General features: G+C 41.7%; 1 long non-coding RNA gene across 3 annotated transcripts in view; it reads right to left on the reverse strand.

Annotated features, from left to right (window-relative positions):
- Positions 1 to 265: 265 nt before the first annotated feature.
- The window catches only part of LOC103887644, a 107,499-nt gene continuing 95,702 nt past the window's right edge, over positions 266 to 12,062 (reverse strand). For 2 of the 3 annotated variants that reach the window (XR_004176941.1, XR_001906507.3), the window contains one exon: positions 266 to 4,388. This is a non-coding gene — a long non-coding RNA (uncharacterized LOC103887644). The remainder of the gene's footprint in view (positions 4,389 to 12,062) is intronic. The other variant, XR_004176940.1, reaches the window with a different exon arrangement.

The following is a 12,062-nucleotide window of genomic DNA, read 5'->3' on the forward strand; positions in this document are numbered from 1 at the left end:
TTATGAGACTCACTGTCACAAGGACAGCATGGGAAAGACCTGCTCCCATGATTCAATTACCTCCCACCAGGTCCCTCCCACAACGCGTGGGAATTCAAGATGAGATATTGGTGGGGAGACAACCAAACCATATCATTCTGCCCCTGGCCCCTCCCAAATCTCATGTCCTCGTATTTCAAAACCAATCATGCCTTCCCAATAATCCCCCAAAGTCTTAACTCATTTCAGCATTAACTCAAAAGTCCACAGTCTGAAGTCTCATCTGAGACAAGGCTTGCCTTGAGGCTTCCACCTATGAGCCTGTAAAATCCAACGCAAGCTAGTTACTTCCTAGATACAATGGGGGTACAGGTGGGAATCACCACATAAGGCCAATCCAAGGTTAAGGAGAGGATAGAGATGACAGTCAAGATCATTCTGAGGTCTGTCTAGGAGTATGGCCAAGGCAGTTAGTGAAGTTCTGGGGGGCATCATGGGCACCAGAAGATGCCTGGGGTGTGCTTTGAGAAGAGCATTCTCCAGGGGTTCAAAGCTGCACTAATTCAACATCTGGGAATGAAGAAAGCATTGAAGATGGAGAGAATAATTTTATTTTTATAGATAAATTTAGCAAGATAATTTTTAAAAACTTGTATTTTTGTTTCAGAACAAAAGTCCTGGCTGCAGTGTAGAAAATAGATTGGACTAGAGCAAGATCAAAAGTTTTTAAAGAAGTGGACCTCTCTTCTTCATACTCCTTATATGGAAGAAAATACAACCAGTTTTGCTCTGCCTTCCAGACTTGAGGACCGCAAGACTTTCCCTTTAAGAGAGTTCCAATTATTTCATCATAAATGTTCTTTCAGTTGCCAGATTTTGGGATTCTTGTTTGAAGAATGCTGGGAAGAAGTGTGTTTGTTTTGTGAACCATGTATTCCCAAGTCCAGTCCAAGGACATGCCTAAACATTCCTGTATTTATTTCTAAAACAATGATTCTGCAATGGAAAAATGTTTTGGCACCCAATTTATCATGTCACTATGACAAATGTACTGGGAAAAAACATGACCTTTTATAACCACTCTGTCTCAGAGATACTCTCTCATACCCCTAACTCTGCTTTGTGACAAGTATATATGCTCATGAAGATTAAATCATATAAAGTATGAAAAATTTCACCTAGATCCTGACACATAGTAGATCAATGAATGCTGGTTATTAATGGTTATAATCACCAGCATCCACAGCATTATCATCATCATTCTGGTTGCAAGTTTGATATGCAAGTACCATGGCAGTGGGAGGGATGGGTTCTTGAACCCATCTAAATGCGAGAAAATATGTGGAGGAGGGAGTACTCCCACTATAGGAGACTGCTTAGTGAAAGTATGCTCGTGGACTAGCAAGCTGAAAAACAGTGATAGCTCTGCTTTCAACTCTAGTCTTGGGATTCTTATGAAACCTAGACTCTCTTTCATGCCAGAGACTAAACCAGAATGGTTTGTGGACTTTGAATAGTGGCTAGCTGTGGTTAGTACTTTTATATTCTCATCTCAAACCACATTCTCCCCACTCTACCCTGCTTCAGCCACACTGGCCTCTGTTGAACTCCTTTAGTCCATAAGCCCCTTATTTTCTAGGGATATCACCTGTGCTATGCCCTGTGTCTAAACTGTCCTTCTCTCAGTTCTCCACATGCCTGGAAGGCCCTTTACATCCATCAGGTAACAGTTTGTCTTTCCCTCATTAACCAATCATTCCTTGAAAATCTCATCCAAATTAAGCTCTACCAACTCCACGATACTTTTCTCTGTTCCAGTAGAGGAGCCCTTCCCATTATTGCTTTCTCTTTTTAGAAAGCAGCTTCCTCAATATGGGGATAATAAGATTATTTAGCTAGCAGGCAGTCTGGATTTGAGTGTCAGCTGTTTAAAGGAGTTACGTGGAAAAGCCAGGTGATCGGTTCCTGAGGCACTTGAGGCACCTGGGAAGTTAGAGCGTCCTCTGTGGGAAAGGAAGCCCCTTGTTCCAAAAGAGATTAAGTTCAGATACAACACCATCTGCTGGGGAAGCAAAATATCTTGTTTCAGTTGGTTCCCCAGGTCGCTGTTGGACAATTCTGCTCATTGCATCAATGTAACATATGGTAGTGACTGGGATATAGTACATGTTCATATTTTTTTAAATACATGAAGGAATGAATATATGAAATAATGCAAAAGCCTGGAGAGGAGTTGGAAATTAGGAGTTTTCTAGTAATTCATGGTGATCAGCTCTTTTCCCTGGGGAACTAGAAGCATCCTGGAAACCATGTCATAATATAGAAGAATTTCAGAGAGGTAGGGCCTTGAGAATCTGGCCAATCCCCGCCTCCCATAAAAAAAAACCCAGCACTTCCCAGAACACATAAAATGAAAAGGATGTATAGAAAGCATAGTTTAGTCTTTGTATGTTGCCTTTTAGAAACTTACAATCCCTATGGCTTCCAGATCCTCTCAGAGATTGCAGAATTGGTAGGGAAGACATATTTTGCCTAAGGGCACTTGAAAATTGTTTTTATTCTTCAGCTCATCTCACCAATAACTAAGATGCCTCAGAGTTCACTGGCAACTTGGAGATGAATAGATTCTTCTACCCTTAGCTTAGTCTCTTCATAATAATAAAATACCAGAGCTTTCCAGAGCCAATGGCAGGACACTGCCAAGCCAGCATTTTTGGGGAATAGGAGATGGGGAACCAGGGAACTGGAAAGACATGGGAGATAAAAGCATCCATAGTGAGGGAAGAGATTAGAGAGGAGAGAAAAGTGGACTGCATTTAGTCGAGGGGAGTGATTTCAAGGAGGAAACGATGCTAGCCAACCTGAACAAAGGGAGGACTCAGATATAAAGATACAGGGGTGTTTTATGGACAACAATGGACAGAAAATAGGAATTAGCAATTCAGTTGGTACTCTCTCCATCTCTGTTTCTCTGCAGATACATTTTTCATTCTTCTTTCTCTGCCCTTCAGCTTTCTCTACCTCTTACTTTACATGGAGAGGTATGATTGTCTCTCAATGACTTCATTTTTAATGTAATACCTAAGCCATAGCAGAGACTACCTAGCTCTCTTTAATTTGCACTTCTCAATCATTTTGGGAGGATATATGACTCATTCAGCTTGGGTCAGGGGTCTAACTCCAGACCAATCACAAAGTAGATCATGATCTGGCTTAAGTAGTAAACAACTCATAAAGGTCCATGCCTATGGATGGGAAGTTAGGGGGACAGGGCCTTGAGTCTCATCAAGGACTTGGCATTTACCTCCAGAGGTGTCATGTCAGGTGGTAGAAGGAGAGTCTTCTGCAGAGGAAGAAGCAAGGAAGGAGGGGAATTAGAGAGAACTTGATAGATGAGCTCTTCAAGATAGAGTGCTCCCCAAGCTCTAGCTGCCTTTATTTATCACCTGTTTTTACAAGAGATAATGTTTGAATAAGACTTTCCTAGAATTTGCAGGAAGGAAGCAATTGGAAATGGCTGGCTGGGGTAACACATCTGGAGTGCAGATCTGACAATAGGTCTGGTTAGTCACTACTTTAGGAACAGACATGGTCTTAAACTCTCTTTGCACCTTCTTTCATCCTTCTCTATGCTCTATGACCAAAGCAACACATTTTTAAGAAAGTTCGGGTGGAATTAGAGGTATCTTCTCAGAGATAGAAATTTTTCCTCTAAGGGCTTGAATGTGATCTTCCTCCTGGCCTCATTAGAAACAGAATCAGCCATCCACATTCCATGAGCCCTGGAGTTACCTGGGGCTCTCTTTAATCTCCCAGACCTAGGACTTTTCTACATAAAGCTTTTTTATCCTTTATTCTGTGACATTTGCTTTGGCTATTATCTCCAGAAGTTAAACTATGTCGAAAGGTTTTTGAAAAATATGAGTGTATTGCCCTGACTCATTGTCATGCGAATAAAAAGACAACTTAAAAGGCTACAGCAGGTATTAAGAACAGTATTTCTTTACTGAATTCAGGCTGGTGAGTCTTAATCAAAATTTTCTTTCTCATAACCTCCATGTTTCTGAAGTGTCATCAAACAATTTATTTTAGAATCTGTGCTTCATTTAGGTCCCTCTGGACATCACATATTAAATTCAGAGAGGCACCATTTATGGCCTCCCCAGGGCAATCTCCATTCCTCTCCCCATACTCAAATTTCTTCAAAACAGTTTTATCCATTCCTTTATTGTGTTGGTTTCCACTGGGGTTTTCCCCTAGGACCTAAGAAAATGAGAAAATAGATGGCTGTTACGTCTTTTTGGCAGTTCATGAGGGTACAGAGTTTCCTCGTAGGTTTCTTCCCCCAAAAATAAAGATCCACATGTCCATTTAATGCCTTCTTCTCCAACTATCTCGACTGGTCTTCCCTAAAATAAACGGGACATATTATTAGAACAGAGAAAGACATAAAATGAAATGAGGTAATAAGTGGCTGTTATGGTTTTTTTTTGGCTGTTCATGAGGGTACAGAGTTTCCTTTTAGGTTTCTTCCCCAAAAATAAAGATCCACATGTCCATTTAATGCCTTTTAAACTATCTGAACTGGGCTTCCCTAAAATAAACAGGACATATTATTAGAACAGAGAAAGATATAATAAAAAAGAAATAGGACATATGTACACTGTAATCAAGGTGATATTTTAATTCATCTAGTGTTTGTCCAGGCCCTCTCTGGAGGCTCATTCCTGCCATGTAGTCTTGCTCTTTCCATAGTCAGGAAAAGAGAGGATCAGAAATTAAATCCCTGCTGGGCAAAGTGAATATATCAGTTCGCCAACCATGGATCTTACCTGAGAAATTTGTGGAGCTGTGTTTTATGGTTTCTTTGAGTTACAAAGTTTTTGAAGCTCATTATTGGCTATAAAGTTTGGACCATGTTGTCAGAAAAGGAAAATAAATTGTAGTTGCAACACAGTTGGGCATCACAAGCAGGGAAGATGTAACAGAGGCATGTGGATGTTAAAAGAAGTATAGTCTCTAGTTGGGCAGGACATGGTACAGGGGAAGAAGAGATAGGAGAGGCCCCAGGAGGAAACATCAAAAATCAGGTCAGCCTAAGGCCAAGGTGGGTGAATCACGAGGTCAGGAGATCGAGACCATCCTGGCTAACATGGTGAAACCCCATCTCTACTAAAAAATACAAAAAATTAGACGGGCATGGTGGTGGGAGCCTATAGTCCCAGCTACTCGGGAGGCTGAGGCAGGAGAATGGCGTGAACCGGAAAGCGGAGCTTGCAGTGAGCCGTGATCACGCCACTGCACTCCAGTCTGGGTGACACAGGGAGACTCCGTTTAAAAAAAAAAAAAAATCAGGTCAGCCTAAAGAAGGGTCTCAAGATGCATGGAGAATCCTTCTCAGATTCTTGATTACTCTCTCTCACTGATGTTGAGAGCTAGTTTTCCTGATTTGATCTGGGGCAAAGGGAGCTGTAATATGCCTGTTGTAGGGTGAGTTGCAAAACAGAAAACTCTTTTCCCAAGACTATCACTTGGTAATGCCTTAGACGCCTTCCATATCCTTCTCCTTTTATACCTCCTCCCCCAAGTTCATGGAAGTCTGTGCCTTCTCCCATCCTTATCAAACCCTACGCCCAAGAAAGGAAACTATAAGCTTGATTATATAGAAATGAAAAGTCCTACTTCCACCTTCTGCCCATGACATTTGCCATTTAGTAGAGAGAAAGATTTTAGCCAGAGAACCACACATTAGAGTTTCCATATTTCAAGTTTTCTCTGGCTACTTGCCTGTTTCGGTTTTCCGTGTGCCAATAACATCTGCTGTCTAAAGTTTAGCTTTGTTTTCCCCCTAGCAATTATCTTCTGTTAGTTTACCTTTTTAAATCCCATTTTATTTCATTAGGCTGCAACTGAAGTTTAATTAAGACAAACTATACTAAGCCAGAGTTTTGTATGTTGCTACAGAAGCTGTTTTTAGGCAATTCCTCAACACAGGTGTCATCCTGAAGGTTATGAGCTCCCTTTTACCTGCCAGACTCTTTCAGTGCCACTATGTCTACCTGGTCAGCCTGTGGAGGAGACTCTACCTGCTCTCCTGAAGCTGGAGGGTCAAGACCATCTCCCAGCTCCAACCCTGTCTCACAGTGGCCTCAGTGCACTCAGGATTTCTAAGCAGGAGAATGTCAATAGGGCAGTGCTATTTATAGGTAAATATTGGGTGAAGCAATTAGCTTGTTCTATGTTGTAAAGCTTCTAATACTAAAAAGGAGATAGGTATCCAAGATGGAAGAAGGCTGACTGACTGCCAGTGAAAGAGAAGGGGAGTAGCTAGATATTAACGGAATTTTAAAGCAGTGATAGAATTCTCAAGTAGCTTAGTGATATGGTTTGGCTGTGTCTTCACCCAAATCTCATCTTGAATTGTAACTCCCATAATTCCCACATGTCGTGGGAGGGTGATGGGAGGTAATTGAATAATAGGGGTGGGTTTTTCCTGTGCTGTTCTCATGATAGTGAATAAGTCTCATGAGATCTGATGGTTTTATAAAGGTCAGTTCCCCTGCACATGCTGTCTTGCCTGCTGCCATGTCAGATGTGCCTTTACTCCTCCTTCACCTTCTGCCATGATTGTGAGGCCTCCCCAGCCATGTGAGTCCATTAAACTTCATTTTCTTTATAAATTACCCAGTCTTGGGTATTTCTTCATAGCAGTATAAAAATGGACTAATACACTTCATAAGCAAAATAGAAACCAGTGGTTATCATCTCTGGCTGTATTACAGAACCACCTGGTACTTCTTACAGTACTGATGCTTGGGCCCCATGCACAGAAGTTCTGATTTAATTCATCTCATTAAAGCCCTGAGCATCAGTGTCATTACAAAGCTCCCCAGGTGGATCTAATCTGAAGCTGAAGTTGAGAAGTGCTTATCTCAGATCAAAAGTGTCCAGGTTTTTCAGTGTTTGCAATACACCGGCAGAAATGGCTCCTTAGGCTGAGGGGAAATAAGATTCTATCTTGCACTGTACAAATCTGGGCTCTGTATGTGAGTGGAAGGAGCTTCCAGAATCTGATTTTTTTTTGTTATTTTTTTTTTGAGACAGAGTCTCGCTCTGTCACCCAAGCTGGAGTGCAGTGGCGTGATCTCGCCTCACTGCAACCTCCACCTCCCGGGTTCCAGTCATTCCCCTGCCTCAGCCTCCCATATAGCTAAGTCTATAGGCACCTGCCACCACACCTGGCTAATTTTTGTAGTTTTAGTAGAGGCAAGGTTTCACCATGTTAGCCAGACTGGTCTCGAACTCCTGACTGCAAATGATCCACCCACCTTAGCCTCCCAAAATGTTGGTATTACAGGTGTGAGTCACCACGCCTGGCCGAGAATCTGCTATAAGCCTGCCAGGTGATGCTGATTCAGATGGTTCCATGAACTTTAAAAAGTACTCTAGGCCGGGCGCGGTGGCTCAAGCCTGTAATCCCAGCACTTTGGGAGGCCGAGACGGGCGGATCACGAGGTCAGGAGATCGAGACCATCCTGGCGAACACGGTGAAACCCCGTCTCTACTAAAAAATACAAAAAAAAAAAAAACTAGCCGGGCGAGGTGGCGGGCGCCTGTAGTCCCAGCTACTCCGGAGGCTGAGGCAGGAGAATGGAGGGAACCTGGGAGGCGGAGCTTGCAGTGAGCTGAGATCCGGCCACAGCACTCCAGCCTGGGTGACAGAGCAAGACTCCGTCTCAAAAAAAAAAAAAAAAAAAAAAAAAAAAAAAAAAAAAAAAAGTACTCTAACTTGGAGAAAAAAGCATCTCCTTTTTATTCATCTATTGTTTATGATGAATATGTTATTTTGTTTAAGTTCCCAAAAAATCCTAGGAGGAAAGGGACATTATTTCAGGTTACAGTTAAGGAAACTCTAGCAAATTGTCAATAAATACAGATCTAGTAAAAGCAAAACCTGACATCACACACGAGTATTTAGTTGAAGGACTAGTGATAAGGAAAGCATTAACCACAGACTCTTTTACCTAAGCTTTTCTAGGCTTCTTGTTGGTACACCAGCTGGCCCCCAGGGGTCATGAGCGATTAGCTCAGAGGAGGTGGGTGAGAGGAGCTGGCTGAGAAGCCGCGAGAAACGCAGCTGTGGACATAGGCTGGCCTGGGCAAGGAGAGCTTCTGAGATGGTGCTGCAGTCAGAAGACTCTCTCGGTGCTGCAAATTCTGAACAACTGCAAACTCTGGCAGCCTTGCTTGTAAGAAAAAACCAATAATTTTAGAGCAAATTAGAAAGCCTCGCTGCTTTAATTCTTGTTTTTCCTGCTGTCTGTCAAATGTCAATCTTTGTTGTCCTGATAAGGAACTACGTTCCCTACCAGTAAAGAGAATCTGAAAGCTTCATAAACACCCATGTGTGCCTTTAAATACATTTGGGAGAAGGGTGATATCATCAGAGCAGTGACAGTTTTTGAATGGAGGAGGGGAGGGAACTAAAAGTAGTGATCTTGTCTTGAATGTGTCTGACTTTTGAGCAGGAGAGAAGCCCATTTCCTGCTAGTCATTTCTTCTCTGTACCTCATTAGAGAACATTTTCCCTGAGTTATACAGATTTTAGCCAAAAGCAAATATAGCTCACTTTGGTTCAAAATTCTACGTATTCTGGACAAGTCTATTCCACTGCTGGCTTGATACATTCACTTGGATGCTTCAAAGTCAACTAAACATGTTCATTGTCTACTACATTCTTGTTGCCAGAGACAAAGTCCATTGTTTCCTCAGTTGCTCAAAGCAGAAACAGAGGAGCTGGCCTTGACGTCTCCCTCTCCTACCTCGCAGCTTATCCAGCACCAAGTTCTGTGCTGTCTCCTCATGAGTATTTCTTAAATCGGACCACTTCTCTCTATCCTCATTGTCTCGGTGCTTGCTGGAACTGTCCTTGTCACTGCTTGGACCAGTACAGTAGCCCATTTCCTGCATCCATGCTTGCCCCTCCCATTGTTCCTCCCCTTGTGTTAGCCAGTGATCTTTTCAAATTGCTAATTTTCATTTTTAAACTTGTGGATTTTAAAAATTGCTTTTAGAATAAAGGTCAGTACCTTTGACTTGGTCTGTCAGAGCTGACCCTTGCCTACCTCTCCAGCTTTAACTCTGAGCTCTTTCCACCCTCCATTCTAAATCCCATTCATATGGGTCTTCTTTAGTCCTTTGAACGCTTCATATTTGTTCTTCCTTCAGAGCCTCCCTCTGTACTAGTTTTTCGCACTGCTGAAACTCCCTCCCCTTTGCATCTTTAATGCTTCCTCCTCCTTCAGCTTTCATCGCAAATGTCATTTTTATCAATCTCCTTTCCTGCCCCTCCCAGATGAGCTTGAGTCCTCCAGCCGTGCACTCTGGCTTCCTGCGTGCAACTTCCAACTGCTTACCTAAGTATGCAACAGACAGGGCCTTAAACTGCCTTGTCTACTATATGACCTCATTGTAACTCAAGTGCTTAGCACATACTGGGTACTCAATATCTGTGAGTGAAGACAAAAAGGTATAAGTGAAGGATATTAAAACACAGCCCATTCTCACACAAACACATGCACATGTCATCCAGCTAAGGGCTAAGGATGATTTCAGCATGACACTCCTTGAAATCCTTAGTTGCTCAACTAATATTTTAATATGAGACCTGGTTAGAATTAGAAAAGACTGTGATTAAAGAATGGTGATGTGCTGTTTACAAAACACTCTGTACTATTTTATTGCATTTGATCCTTCTAAGGAATTTGTAAAGTAGGTAGGGCTGCTGTTATTGTGTCTGTCTATAGAAGATGAAACTGGAGCTCAATAAAGATAAGTGATTTGCACAAGGTCAAAGAGAAGAGGCATAATAGGGAAAACAGCCCTCATATGAATTCTATCTAGTGCAAATGATAATATTAGTAACAATAATAGCTTAGTGTTTGAAATAACTTTAGATGTTATACTTAGGACTTTATATACATTGTCTTGCATGTACCAAAAACCCCTGTGAAATTGTACAATTACTATCTTTTCTTTACAGAGAGAGGAAATTAACCTTAGAGAGGTTAACTAACCTTCTGGAAGTGGTAGATACAGAGATAAAACCCAGGCACTCTTGCATCAGACCTCTGTTCTTAACAACTTACATTTTGGCGTCATCTACGTTTACAGGAGCTCCTGGTTTTCTAGACAACATTTCCATCATGTGTCTAAAGCATATCTTCAATTAAAATAATATATTTCTCCTTTTTTTTTTTTTTGCTGTTCATTCATTTTCCTTTTGAGTTCTCTTTTTCCTTTCTTACCAGAATCCTTCCTGTTTTTCCTGAGTTCTTTATTATGGGATGCAGTAAGTTGATTGCAATAGCAACAACAAAACAAAACTCAAAAAGCAAGTATGAAGCCTATGTTCACATATTTTTGTTGTCAAGAATGTCATGCCTTCTGCAGAAAATGTTCAGTTTGTCTCTGTCCCAATGTTTAGTGAGATATACTGTCAACAATGATATTAATTGATCTGGGTTGGAGCCATCTTAGCTGTTCGGGGCTTACTGAACAGGCTTACTGGTGGAGCCGAACATATTCTCAACTGAAATTTAGAGAACTTGACTTTTAGCCAAGCTTTGTCATTTAGCTGAGTGACATGTAGCAAGTCACTTAACCTCTCTGAACCCAAGTCTCTTCATCTATGAGATAATAGCTCTGCCTTGTGAACAGTCATCTTGAATTGTGAAATACATTTTTATCATAAGGGAATTACGTTGTACTTTCTTTTAGGAGAAGGAAAGAACACAAAATAGAACGTTTTCATTAATATGTTTCATGGAGAATGCTATAGACAGACACTTCTATTTAATTAGCCAGCTGGTGGCACTGAATACATGGGGTCAGTTTCCAAATAGCCAAAGCATGATGGAGCTCAGGACAGGTCAGAGTCGAGGGAAGGGGGGGGATCGAAAAGGGAAAAAGTGAGTAATTTATCTTCTTTAGGCTTTGGGTTGAGCACACTGGCGTGCAGAGTGAGGGGTTCATGTGAGATTTGTTGTTCTTCCTTCTCAGCAATCCTTAGGGATAGGAAATGGATTTTTTTCATGTGCTTCAACTGAAATTCATTGTCAGTGCCTGCCAGGAACACTTTGTCGAGGTCATGTCGGGGCTCACTGGAAACGGGCCATGTGAATTTGTAGTGTCTTCCACACGCTTGGGAGGGCATGGCAGCTTCACTTCTCATGCATTTGCCACCCTTTCTGTAGACCTTTGTTACCATAATGGGAAAGACCTGGAGTAAAAGAGGCTTAGAAATCCTGGCTTGGTAACTTCTGTTGCCTTCTTGTGTTTTCACAAGACAAAACATCAGGGTTTAGAGCTGACTTTTTAATGATTAGAGACAAAAGTTACAACCAGCTAGCTCACAAAGCATACTCACCAGCTTATGTTAGGTATAGTAACTTATAAAACAAGGTCCTGTTCTTTATAGTTAGTTCTATATATGCTTTTCAGGATCTCTTCGACTTTGGAACTAAGAAGGGCCAAGAGCCTTTGGAGATGACTTTTGAACTGGCAGAGGGCATTCAATGCCTGGATCCCTTGAATGGTCACCTTAGAGACATCCCTGCCTGTGAACAGGTGAGACCACATTCACATTAATCTAACATTTACTGAACTTCAATAATGTTCTGGGCCATTTCCTATGTATTAGCTCATTAAAACTGTTTCGCACAGTCCTGAAAGGTACTTATTATCATTATCCTCATTTTTATAGATCAGGAAATTAAGGCTGAGAGGGGTTTAGCTAACTTGCCTAAGTTGTACTGGTGACCGTCTGATCAGGGCTTATGCCCAAGTGTTCTCAGGTTAATTCCTGTGCTCGTTCCTTAAGCCATCGTTGTCCAGTGGAATACGATGCTAAGCTTGGTGTAAGAATGTCCTATGCAATTTGACTGTGGAGCGGAAGACTGGGGCTCACAGATATTTACCTGAGTTCCTCTTGTGGGCTTGTTCACTGACTTTTTGACTTCAAGGTGCACTTGAAATTCTGAAGCCTGTGATCTTGTGGCCCATTTAACATGCTATTCTTTTTT

This window comes from Papio anubis, chromosome 11, assembly GCF_008728515.1.
Source record: "Papio anubis isolate 15944 chromosome 11, Panubis1.0, whole genome shotgun sequence".
NCBI classification, from domain to species: Eukaryota; Metazoa; Chordata; class Mammalia; order Primates; family Cercopithecidae; genus Papio; species Papio anubis.